Source organism: Mya arenaria, chromosome 4 (assembly GCF_026914265.1).
Source record: "Mya arenaria isolate MELC-2E11 chromosome 4, ASM2691426v1".
NCBI classification, from domain to species: Eukaryota; Metazoa; Mollusca; class Bivalvia; order Myida; family Myidae; genus Mya; species Mya arenaria.
Window position 1 is genome coordinate 15,576,356 of NC_069125.1, and position 14,701 is coordinate 15,591,056.

Sequence of the window (14,701 nt, forward strand, 5' to 3'; positions counted from 1 at the left end):
AAATGTACATGTAACTTGTTATGGACATGAGCGTGTCATGTGAGTATTCGATTATTTACAATGAAATTGTGTTTCATTCGCTTCCTTTAATAACTGACTTGTAATTCATGTTAATGTTTGTAAATTGTCACATTTGGGACTAGATTAAACTGTCAATTAAACTGCATATTTTATTTGCAGGTATAAAGAGTGAGTCTTTGAATTCATTTGAACATCTTCACAATATTGGAATGCTTATCAGCTCTTAAATCATTCAATACAGTTTGATATTGCACGAATTTGTCGAATTTCTATACTCTTCACACCTTGGGGGGTATGTTTAAATTTGTGTGTGATAAAAGAAAACATGACCCTTTTCAATCATCGATGAAAATGACCATATTCTATAAGGTATCCGAGGTAAACATTAAGGAATGGCATCCATCATTATACAATATATTGCTAATGCTACTGGAATAGTTTCACCCGAAAGCACTCGTTTATAAAGGCATAAAGCTAGTTTAGAAAAAACTCAATGGTGATTAAATAGCATTTTATAAACTCGTTTCTTAAATAAGATGATGTCAACATACAAAAAAGCTCTCGATGAAGACTTACAAACTTAAAATTTTGCAGCATTAAAATGAAACTATACCAATAGCATTACAGTCGAACCCCATTGGCTCGAACTCCGAGGGAACGTCAAAAATACCTCGAGACCCGGGGAGTTCGAGCCAAGCGGGAATGCTTACAATCAGTTTAATGAAATCGGTCCCTTTGATCCAGTTCGAGCCAACGAGAAAATCGAGCCAACGAGGTTCGACTGAATTTGTAATATAAATTACCTAAAACTCTACTGAACTCCGACGTGATAAGGCCTGTTTTGCAATATTCAATTGACAAAGGCCAAAAGCTTGCTGGTAACATCATTGTAAATACATATTGTTACGTATTTCTACTATACTCGTAAACTCTTTCAAATGATACTAAAATAATATGAGGTCACTAGGCCTCAAAAACGGACATGTTTGTAATCGGATACCCTAGTCAGAAAATAATTTTATGTATGTATGCATTAATTATTCTTTATATTAGACATATCAAATACATACATTCGGAACACCTCGGCCATTTTCGGTCGAAAACAACCTCGGATATATACGGACGGTTTCTGACAATGACTGAATTAATTACATTTAACTACGCAAAAAGAAGATCCCGTAGTAATTTCAATTTAGCTGTTAAAATGAAGGATTTTACTTTAGGTATACTATTAATTATCCTTGCAATGAAACACTTCACTGGAAATGAATTTGGACTTAGTTATACTTGTAACACGTTTGGACACTACGATTGATTAAACATGTTTTGAATAAATATACGAACTATTTTTACTTATTAACCGGCATACATTCGATGAAATATGGCCGAGGTGTTCCGATGAAGCAAAATACAGAAAAATGCTGTCAAATGTTAGTATATTTGGATTTGGCCATTACCAATGTTTTCTGTCATTGAAAGTATGCGGCATTTATATGCTCACCTGTTTTTTTCCTGTGGTAAATGCAACTTAATAATTTACCACATAGGCAAATCTCACTAGCGGATTCAAGGGCGCGCAACGGGCGTGCCCCCACCCCCCTTTAAATCGTCTAAGTTTACTTTTTATTGAAATAAAGGAGAAAAAAGTAATTAATTACGCCCCAAAACGCACCATTTCGGACTAGAAATTGTTAAAAATGACTTGCGGGAATACCCCTAACTTCCCCTCCAAACACATTAAACAAAATTAGTTTCGGTTCTAAGGGAGGGGCGCTAGCCCCTAAGTTACGCCCCTCTAATATCGTATCCTGGACCCACCCCTGAATCTCGTCATTTAAACGCAACATTCGACAACAGAAAGCCCGTGTTTGTGTGAAAAAGGAAGTGAGCGGTTCAGAAAGTCACGGGAAGTTCGCGTATTTCATGGTATTTTGTAACAAGGGCACAGAGAGTTACATGTTATATACATCGTATCTTCTTTCATGTTGCAAATAAAAAGGCATGTTCAAAGGCTGATATTACATGCTACAGTTGTAACCGACCTCAGGATTGTCAAAATACTTCATGTACACAAGTGTTGACCGCATTCCTACAAAACCAAAACTATTTGCACCATTTTATTTTCGTAAGGCGTAAAAAATAGTATGTTTGTTTCGGATTTCATGCGCCAAAAATATGATCGGTATGTTGAAAAATATTTGTTTCTTGAGATTTTTCTGTTACCTAAACTATAAACTGCAGTAAAACTCGCTATTTCGAAGTTGTTGGTACCTCGGAAAATGCTTCGAGATAACGAACATTAGATATAACCGAAAAACAAACATATCTTAAGAAATCCAAAAAAGTTGACATAGATCGACATAGCCGGAACACCGTGATAACAGAGTTCGACTGTATATGCTTAAGAGCATCTTAACAATTTGAAAAAGCATCACTGGTATTGTTAAAAGTCACCCCCCCACCCCCACACCCCCCCCCCAAAAAAAAATAATAAATAAATAAAATAAAAAGTAAATAATAATATAATAATAATAAAACAACTCATTTCAAAAGAAAAAAAATCCAAACAAATGATAAAAAAATATATTTCTCAAGTAGGGTCAGTCGGAAAACCTGAAACAAACATATAGATAAAAAGTAATTCGCCTTAAAGAAGGACTCCTATGTATTGGTTACTGAATCTGGTGGTTAAACCTGCTCACCCTAAGTAATATAAATGGTCTTTACAACTCAATAACTTTCCATTCATCAGACCTCGTTGACAGAGAGTATAATATAAACTACAAAGCTCGGAGAATCATCATTTGAATTAGTCCGTCCTACCTTCGTTCATAAAAATACTTCAAACGCTCTCATCATTAAACTAACAGAGCGTATTGATACACAATAAATTACAGTTTAATATAAATGCACTTGAAATATAGTCCCACTAAGACTATGGAGTCAATAATAAAAACACAGCTGCAACTATTTATATTAACTGGGTCCATGTCAACTATTAAAGCTGAACCGTCTCACAGCTTTACCTTATTTACAACTTTTTTATTGTTTGTCTTGGAAAGACCAAATTTTTGCGTAAATATCAGCAAATTCATGATATTAGATTGCTCACAAAAGGCCAGATCGCAGATTTTCATATTTCCGTTCGAAAATTAATGTTGTGTGGCTTAAACCGTTCTTTACGGTTTAAGCCAAAAAAATATATATAAAAAGACATCATTTTTTTAACTTAAATAAAAATTCTGCGATCTCATCTTTGTAAGCAGTCTTATATGAAAGGTTTCCATGCAATTTCGCATAAATTGGCTCATTCCAAGACAAGAAAATAGTATAAAAAAGTTCAATATGTGGGTTTGCAGCTTTAAAAACGTTCTGAAACCATGATTACAATCTCAGTGTTTGATGGGGTTTGACTCATGTTTTACTGTCATATGACCTGTACAAAATTTACTGACATTTAACCAAAAATATTTATCGCATTTATCAAAGGGGTCACTAGCATAACATTATTATGATTAACTCTAGACCGTATTTTAACAATGTCAGAAAATCTCGAAATGCTTAAATATCTCAGTTATACTACGTGCAGGCTGTATTGCTTGATTTTATTTTAATTATTGGAAATATTTCAAGTTATTCCTTTAAGGATAACTTTCGTTATTGGTATCTTTCTAATGCATTTAATTAATGGTGCTCTATAACCATATTGCGTGCAATTGCATGACGTAACTTATCATACTGATCTGATTGGCCGCAATGCGCGCCCTCTACAAGCACATGGTTATACAGGCCTCTTTGCTCCGACCATCGTATGAGAAAGGTCAGCCTTTTGCAGCTCTATTATTTTTTGGTTTATTTTGTGTAATTTGCATATAAAAAAATCTTATAGAACAATCGGGTCTACACGTTTTTATGCCTAGCTGCGCCCCCGAGAAGCTATATTAATACGGCCCCAGATGATTGTAATAAATTTTATAAAGAATTAATAACCATAATCGTAACAACTAGTAATTCAAAATATATCTAAACGGGATTTGTTTCTTGACTGGTAAGTTTTTGACAATTGAGCATTAGTAGGTCATTTTTATTTTTGCTAAATTTTGATTATGGTAAAATTATGTGTGTTTTTTCTTTCATTCAGAAGGCCTATATATTTAACACCTTGTAAACACTAATTACATGAATGATAATAAAAAAAACCATATAACATAACTTGCATTTGAATCAAAGAAAACGCAGTCATTAGATACTCATTAAATTCTCATTAAAGTTTTCAACATGAAAAGATTAGCAACGTTTAGCAACGTTTCTGAATACGTCTGTCAATTTAATTTACATAAAAAAATGGTTTGTACATACTGAGTATGATTAACGAATTCTAGGCGGTGTCATTTATTCAATAAGAAGACATAATCAGGGGCGTAGCCAGCGTTTCGCACTTACGCGTGTGCGTAACATCAATTTGAAAAATGATTCAATAAATATGGCCAAAAATGGCCTAAAAGTCGAGGGCCAAGCTAAACATTGATATAAGGATAAAGGGAAGATCAGCTAAAGTATCTAGGTATCTACAAAGTCGGCGGCCTCGAACCTATAAATCCCTCCAAATACACATCAGTGCTCAACATGTTAGTTCCATTTTCTTTTTATCCCCTGGGGAGCCCGTCCCCCAAACCCCTATACGGCTGCAGGGATATTCCCCCTCTCACACCCTCCCCATTTCGTGCGTAACATTCAGTAAAGCCTGGCTACGCCCCTGATAATAGTATGTCTGATATAGTTTCAAGTTTTCAAATTGTATTAGCAATATCGGCAATACAGAAGCTTTTGGCCAGGAACAATATTATATTAAGTTACGGGGTTAGTAGGTGATCCGATATGGGATATACGGGGCACAGGACTCCATATTCGGGTTCGAGCTTCGATCCCACCTGTGCCCCGTATATCCCATATCGGGACACCTACTAACCCCATTAAGTTTCATTTATTTATCGAAATCGGAAAATAGACGGTACGATATAAATTTGGTGACCCACTATGGAAAAATATGGGGTCACCGCGTGACCAGTCCTGGACCAATGCCGTTGCGTCATTTACGATTGAGGCGTGCAATATACGATATGAAACAATATCAAACCGTTTGTGAGTTAAGAATTAAAATGAGCAGCAGTTTATAAAGCTTGGACAAAATCTGCTTTAAAATTAATTAATTACATGCCTAAGATTATTTTTCACTTAATTAACGTTCCGGGACCATCTTAACAAAAACACGTATTGAACGATTGCGTTTTGACTTTAATTGTACAGTCGAACCATGGTGTCAATATCGGAGAAAAAGGTAATGAAATCCGCTCCATATGCTTCATTCCGGACTAGAAATTGTTAAAATTTCGCTACGCTCACTCCGCCCATTCTAAATCATTAAGATTTTAATTCATGTCATCTAACTATTACTAAGCAAGTTTTAAAAGTGAGCGCAACATTGACGAAAGATAAAAAAATCAGTGTGTTGCCATTTATGACGAAAAAGCACCCATCAAATAAGTCAGATTAGTGCAATAATGATGATAATGACGAAATCATTTCTCCATGCACGAAGATTTTTTTCAATGATCAAAGACCTTTTGTTCAAGCAAACATCTCATGCACTTTATTACTGAATTGTAAAATGTGAGTATGAATAAAAGAATTTTGAATTGAGATTAGTTGAGTAGAGCTATTTTGTTAAGATTTTGCCGATAATTTATATGCAACAATTATCTTCGGTAGAGTGGAGCTATTTTGAATAGATGTTGCCGATAATTTGGTTTCATCTTCGAATAAGTGATGCCCGTTGCTGGAACTAAACACCACTGCTTGATTTATCGCATTGGAAAATACAGGTCACAAAGGTTTAATTGCAGTTTAATTGTTGGGCCTCTATCGAACATCTCTTTACTGTAACAATAGTGATTAGATTTACTATTGTGAATGGTGATGGCCTGGTCAAATTTGTCTCGATGACCTTTTCAACTTTGTTGTTTTGTTTAGTTTTGGTGTTGTATCCATAAGCGGGTCCAGAGGTAGAAGCGGGTCCAGGGGTAGGGGCGCACCCCCCCCACACACACTAAAAACGCTGAAGTTTACTTTTACTTTTAATATAGGAGAAAATAATTAATATAATACGCTTAAAATGCACCATTACCCGGCTAGAAATTGTTATTTTTTTCGGGGGAGTACTCCCAGACTCCCACCACCTGCAAAACTTTAAGTGACACTCTTATTCAATATCAATGCATACACATGTATAACAAACATATATTTTGACTGATAAACTTTTAAATACTTACTTAATAATGCATTTATGGGAAATATTAACAAGATTGTAACCGTGTATTTAATAGCTGAAAACGCAAACATATAAAATGATTGGTGAATACTAAAAGATTTACTGTGATCTACTATAATCTCAAACGGTTGGAAACTAGAAATACCGTGTTTTATGCACATTTCTTTCACATTAAAATAGGTATCCTTCATTAGAAGCATTGTTTTCGACATTTATTCATCCTTTTTAGAATAATAAAGCAATAGTATTAATTGTGGTAATTCGTATGTGGGAGTAAGAGTGCATCTTTAAACCAAATAAATTTTGTCTGAGGGAGGGGTGCAAGTCAAAAGGTTACGCCCATTAGTTACGCACCCTCTAACGTCAAAACCTGGAGCCGCCCCTGGTAACTCTCTCGCTCACCTTCTCAACTTTGTTGTTTTGTTTGGTTTTGTTGTTGTAACTTGTAACCCACTAAAAGGCCGTGTTTTTTTACCAGAACTACACGGATAACATTTGCAAACATACCAGAACACGTGTTCGTACATGTTTGTCTAAGTGTCGGGCTGTAGTGGGTGTATTTTATTTGTGTACGTTCATTGTTAATATTATTTAGATGTATGAATCTGATAATTTTATGGAGAATATTAAATGCTCAATTAAAATAGAACATTTCACTATAGCAGGTTTAACGGGAAGAGAGATGCACCCGACACGCACTACCCGTAAAATTGTAAATAATATCGGGGACAAATAGATAAAATACGACAAGATGCACCATTTCCGACTTAAATTACGTAACAAGAGCTAGGAGGGGAAGAGGTATCTCCCCCGTAAACACCTCTTATTTAAACAACAAATATAACGCCAAATGCTAGACCCGCACCTGAACCCTAACTCCAAGACCTGCCGTCCACCAAGCCCTGACGGTTTCCCGAAATCGGAATTAGCAATATCGGGATATCTCGGCCATGTCTTCGCGATTTCCTGGAACCCTTCCGTAACATTCTCGGCAATACGGGGCCTAATCGGGATTATCAAAACAAAAACTTCAGCATCAATAATTCCAATTTTTAAATTTATACGCCGAATGTGTTATTCGAGACGGCTTCGTGATCTTCGGCAAACAATCTGCAACCATTCGGAATGTTTCGGGAACCCATCGCCATTAACTCGCCATCTTCGGGATCAAAGCCTTCTGCGAGGCTTTGCAAGTCTCTCAAATCGGCAACGTTTCAACATTCTATGTAAACATAAGATGAGATTTGACAAATTATTTGGCTGGTTGAGCTGATTTATTACGGCTAGATGGACTTATATTAACTCTTGTCATCAAGCCACTGTGATCAGGGCTGTAGTGGACGGCTGCTGTAAACACACACTTAGTCATTCGGAACACCTCGGCCATTTTCCAATGAAAACAACATCGGATGTATATGGACGGTTTACAATGTCAGAAATGTTAACATATAACTACGCTGCTAGTAGATCGCGAAGTAATTAGCATTAAAGCTTCATGACTTTGCTCTTTGAAATCTTAATTACTTATGCAATAAAACACTTCACTGGCAATTAATTTAAACTTAGATATACAAAAACACGTAAAAACACTAAAATTTCTAATCTTTACGAGCTTCTTCTACTTATGTATTGCATACATCCGTGGTTGTTTTCGATGGAAAATGGCCTAGGAGTTCCGAATGAAAGATGACCCGCTATATGTGCACGTGTACCTAGTCTCTCGGTGAACTGAATTCTGAATTAAAGACCAGTTTCTGAATTTATGAGTAAATGAATACCAATTTCCCCAAAATAACTGATAAACGTATACGATTTACTGTCTAAAAATGTGACAAGAATGTTTGCTTTGAGACCATGAAAATTCCAAATGGCCATATTTGCCGGGCAATTGTGAAGTGCGTCAGCAGGTACCGTATCTCTCTTGATAGCTGTTTTATATCTTCACCAATACTCTTTCTTTGCTGAATATTTGCACTTTAAGATATGGGATTTCAACTTCTAAAGAGATTGAAGACTATTTTTGAACCATATCAAATACATGCAAGCCTGAAAGAATATTTTTACTGTTCATAAAACTATTAATTTCCATAGATTCTGTATAGGGGATAATGGTAAGATCAAATACAAATATATAGATAAATACTTGAATACTAATGAAAGATTCCTTTCAATTATATTCCTTTTAAAATTGTGATACTTGTAATTACAGAGTCAGTTTAATATCTGGACATATGACATTACTGACCACAAAATCTCAAATTACCACAACCGAATAGCTATGTAACCATAGTATCATCTACAGGAGGTTTCGGCCCTCCATCAAACTGCAATAATTTCGCCGCCTCGACTGTCGGTGGCGGCGGACATCAAAATATTGTTTGACCGCAGTCATGCTACTTCAGATGACCGACTGACCACCCAACATAAATCGTGCTAAATAGTTCAAATATTGCGCAATAGTTTGTAGTTGTTTAGATTTAACACTATTTCAACTAGACAAACGGGCGGACTTTTCACCTATATTATAATGTATCGTACCTTTTGGTTCAATATTTATTATATATTGGGTAAACTTATGCATATATGTATATAACTTAAACGCAATGCAATAGCTCTCACGAAACGCATTTATAGCTCACACGTAGCTTACGCGGTCTTACAGCGCACCGTCTAACGAAAACCCCGGGTTGTGTCCCTAAATACTACTGATTAAAGTACCAATCAAAGGAAGATCAAACTATAGAAGCTGGAAACGAAAATTATTATCATACTATTGCAATAAAATTATAAGTATTGTATTTAATAGGTATACTTTTCCTTTGACGAACCCCTTTGAGGTAATGCACCAGTCAATTGTAACCACGCCCCCCAGGTCCGGGTAATAGCGGGAACCCCGGATAAAATTTCCGTCCTACGAGGACGAACTGATGGTCAAATCCCCGCCAAATGCTCCCGCACCCCAGGGACCCTAGGTAAGGCATATTCCCCGCTATATTTTGCGCGAAGACAAAACCACCGCATTCACCCGGCACTCCGGGGCCACCTGATAGGTAAAAACACGGCCCATTTCCCCGGCTATCCCCGGTATACCCCCGGACCTGTGGGGGGCGTGGTTACAACTGACTGGTGCATAACACTGTGAACTACCCACATACCCGTTGAGCCGGAGAAAAAAACAACACCATAATGCATCATATTAGACTAGACCTTGTCAAAACATTCGAGGTGGGATGGATGGGGTGGGGGTGCTCCTTAACACATTGCAAACACATATATAACGCCAAATATTAGTTCCGTTCCTGCATTTAACCCTTATCCAAAAGATAGGTTTGGTTAGGGTTACATCCTTTTCAAAAACAGGTAGGGTAGGTAGGTTTTTTATTATTTTGATTGGGCTTAATGGAAGATCGTTATAGTCATCATCGGATAATGGTGTCAAAGTTATATTCTGTATAAAGCTTTAAAGCTGCACTCTCACAGATTGAACGTTTTGACAACTTTTTTTATTTTTTTTCTTGGAACGAGCCAATTTTTGCGAAAATCCATGGAAACCAGTGATACAAGACTGCTGACAAAAATTAGATCGCAGATGTTTATATTTAAGTTCAAAAATTAATGTTTTATGCATTTTTTTTAAACCGTTAGTCCATAAAACATTGATTTTAGAACGGAAATATGCAAATCTGCGATCTGATATTTTGTCAGCAATCTTTTGTCATTGGTTTGCAGATATTTACGTAAACAAATTCATCTTTCAAAAACAAAAATAAAAAAGTTGTAAACACGGTAAATCTGTGAGAGTGCAGCTTTAAAAGTCTTAAGCAACATATCAAAACACCAATATCTTTGTTTCATTTTTTTAACAAATGACTATACGCCTTTTTCGTAGGTAGGAGCTGATGACCCGAACCAAATGTGTTTTTAGGCCCTCATCCTCAAGAACATAAGCTTCTCTCGATACGTATGTAATTACCAGGTACTTTGTGTGCAATCGGATCACCTCAGCCATTTCCATCGAGGTACTTCGACATTCGAAAACCCTCCGAACGGAAGTCCGTTTGACTTGGCGTGCTGAATGATATGAATGAAATTTTCATTCAAAGCTTGTGTTACGCTTTCCCTTTGTCCATACGAGTTCGACCCGGCCAGTGACTTAGTACCTTGACCTTGGACAATACATTAATACCAATTTTCCAAAAATACCTGGTAAACATGTTCCCTTCATGTAATCATTTTAACTACCCATATAACTGACGGACGGTTTATCATTTACACAAATCTATCGACGAAAGCATGAAATATTACCCATTTTGTAAAGGTTCTATCACGTAAACCTACTGTGATACAAATTTCAATGAATGGCAAAAGAAATAATTGACGGTTTCAATTTTCTGTTGTAGTTTTAATTGATAGTAGCCGAGCAATAATAGGTGAGTACTCGTATATTTGAAACTTAAATGGATGTTAATTGGGGTTTCGACATTTTATGTCTTGATTAATTGAGTTCGCTGAACTTCACGTACAACGCAGAGCTGGTTTTCGGCTTTTATTACCAAAGTTGTCATTTATTGAAATTTAACTACAACTTTATGAATGAAATATTCTTTACAGTTAATAAAGGTCGTGAAGTAAGTAATGCTAGTCTGAGATATTATGTAGCACCCAGGGGCAGTGTGTGTATACCACGTTATAAATTAAGTCATATATAGTATATGCTACGTCGACGTCGGAAGGCAACATTTTGCTTAAAATGAAGCCTTAAATCAAAGATTACTTTTCTTTTACTACACCATTTTAAATGCAACTAAGGACAGTCTATACCGCTTAAATATTCCCGCCTTCGTTTTATTACTTGAGGTTGATAAGGTGATTAGTTTCATCAAACACTTCGACAAACTTGTTTCCAAAATAATGTTTTGACAGTGCTCCGTCAGACGGCCGTATTGTAAAAAGGTTTGTCGAAAGGTTCTAAGAAACTAAACTCTCAATCAAACTCTGGTAAAAGACCGAAGTCGGGGCTCCGTAAGCGGCGTAGACTGCGCCATGTTTCATTTAAAATGGTAAAGATATAGGAAAGTTATCTTTGTTTAAAGTCTTCATTTGAAGCAAAATGTTGCCTTCCGACGTAGCAGTTATGACGCAATTTATCACGTGGTATACACACACTGAGGGACGTAGCTAACCAGAATAGATATAGATGACGGTGCAGACCGGCTTTAATATATGGGTTCGGCGACATGCTCACACGCTAATATCATTAATCACGGCAGGATGCGCTTTGGTGCGTTTTCCACTGGTAACACATATATAATACAAGTTAAAAAGAACGATTAAAAGAATAACTTGGCTACTATTTTTACCTGAAGCATATGCCCCTACTAAATCAGTTTTTAAATGCATTTATTTTTACATATTAAAAGCATAAACCCATACCACTACATTTATTCTTACTTTTTAAAACAAAAAAAGCACATTGTTGAAAATCATACGCAGGCTCGAACCTATGATGCCTACGTGGAGCTACGTGACACCTTCTTTTCATCATCGTTTTCGTCATCGTCAACGTCTTAAAAGATGATGTTCAGTGAAACACCGCTTGAATATCATTAGGGAAATAAAAGACAAATTGTGCAAACGTATGAAGTTCCTGTATTAGAATGATGCAGATGTCAAAGATGTACGTGAATTAAGCGGCCTAGCGGCCTATCGGCCTAGCGGTGTGATGTTAGCGGCCTAGCGGCGTGAATTTAACGGCCTAGCGGTCTGGCGGCCTAGCGGCGTGAAGTTTGTAAGAGAATCAAATTGTTCTTTGACGTTCAGTTTGCTTTTATTCAATTATGTAAATCATAAAATGTCAGTCTTGTGTCACAACACGACACCAATGGAGATGTTTTGAATATATTTTAATTAAAAAACAGACCGAAATTGTTTCAAAAAGCCACCAGGATGCTCGTTCAGAAACGAGGCTTTAGATATATTATCGGAAAACATATTTTATTAGGCCGCTAGGCCGCTTACTTCACGTACATATGTCAAAGAATGTGTACGATTGCTTTATATTTTTATATGGAAACCTAAATGAATTCTCAAAACTACCCATCATATAGAAGCATAAGAAGTTACAAATACGCACTTGTTTTGTTGTTTATGTCATTTTTACTTCTCCAGTGAGTCATATCATTATTACTTATACTAACTTTATAAACTTAACTTACGCAAATAGTTTTAAATTAAATCAAATATTTTCATTTCTCTGACGGAACCTTTTAACCGCATGCACAGCATTGGCTCATACGATAACACAAACCACCCAATAAGAAAAAGTAGGATCGACTTTAGGCCACGCTTGTTTTATTCATAGGGGGCGATATCGGTCGTGGATGGATACCAAAGTCACCATCCTTGATCGATTCTACATCGTAAACATGAACTGACAACACTTTTAGGCTACTTCAATGGTGACTCACTTTAAATGATTGAAATGTGTTTATTGTAGTGGAAAACTACAGGTATTACATTTTCTATAAGTGTTCAAAACATTTAAACAGTAATTTGTAACTACTACTGCCGAGAGAGGACCTGAGAGGAAAAGGCAAGTTTTATTTCGAGAGAAAAACGTACTGGCGGGGGACAAGCTAATGCAAGTTCGAGAAAAAATATACTGCGGGCAAACAGAAATGAAAGATTTTCTTTGTTTCAACATTTTTATCACTATTCAACATCACAAGCGATTGAGTAGACAGTATTTCATTGAAATGACTACAATTATGTTCACAAAATATATTTTTGCAGGTTGATAGACAATTATAATTCAAAATCTTATTGTTTATAAATAATTAATGATATTCTGCAACAATATTTTTGTTCTTATTAAAAAAACGGTTTATTTGTAGGCCCTTACACTCGAGTTCTCCCTTACAAGATACCAATAAGGCCTAAAAAATAAATTGTGTGGTTCGGGTCACCCGACCCTATCTGGAAAATATCGCCGACCCTACGGTTTTTTTGGTGCGACTTGCGAAAAACAACACTCCAGAACGTCGGGAGTTTAAGCTCATAACACCCAAGATGAGTTTAGAAGATGTAATAATGTTTTTGTTCGAGCCGGTATCTGTATCCGAGATTGACATGTCAACATCCGACAAGGGGCCATGGACCCGTTTGTATGAAGAACAGCTGTACGATATTCCTGTCGTACAATTTATCGGGAAATTCTCCGACTTTTCGTTCTTCAGAGTAAGGTATATACAATGGAACAAAATGTCTCTGGATAATAGTATAAGTTTTCCCACACATAAGATTGAATGCCGGTCTAATTTTAATATACCCCACCCACCACTGCAGGACAAGGCATGACCCATCTCACTTGTCATGTTGTCAGATGCAATCATAAAAAAAAGTTTAAATAAAATAGCGGCAGGGCAAACATACTACTAGTATTGAAAGGAAATATAAAATACTGGGAGGTCTGGCATAGGCTGGTGCCTGACAAAATGTGACTTTCTTTTAAACTTGGGACTGAAACATGGTTCTGTTGCCATTTGTACAGTTTATAAACTATTCCTAACTTTACTTCTTGGAGAATGGCAGAGAAATGTGTTAGAGATGCTGAAGCAGGTCAGTATTGTCACATTTATTTATCAATATGTTTTGCTTTCGGAAGGTGTGTGACGAATGACAACAAAACTGGCAGTGACACACCACCTAACTGCAGCGATGCTTAGCAATGTCCTTATATAACTGAAATTCTGTTGAAAAGGGACTAAAACAAAGCAAAAAACCAGTACCAAACTAAAAAAAAAATAATAATTCCCGACCTACCCTACCTATTCTTGGGGACCATGTTACCCGAACCACACAATTGTTTTTTTAGGCCTAAACAAAGAATCAAAATGGCTCGGCCCTAGCACGTTATCAAATATCTACCTGTAACCGATGTCAACATGCTGATGAATTCATCAATGTTTAAAGAGGCTTATGAGACTATAAATGCTAAATAAGCACCACTTCATATAGAATTACGCCAGATAATAAAACCGCGTTGTCTTTATTGAATAAATCTTATGAATGACAAGTTGAAATATCGTCAATATGTTTTCCGGATATATATTTAACGCTTCGCTTCTGAACGAGCATCCTGCTGGCTTTATGAAACAATTTACCCCTTATGTTTCTCCGCTGGGGTGATAAAAATAAAGCGCGTCCACAAAGTAGGTCTGTTTTTATATTAAAATATATTCAAAACATCTCCAGTGCTGTCCCGTGGTGACACACGACTGACATTTCATAATTTACATAATTGAATAAAAGCAAGCCCAATGTCAAAGAACACTTTTTAATTTGATTCGCTTT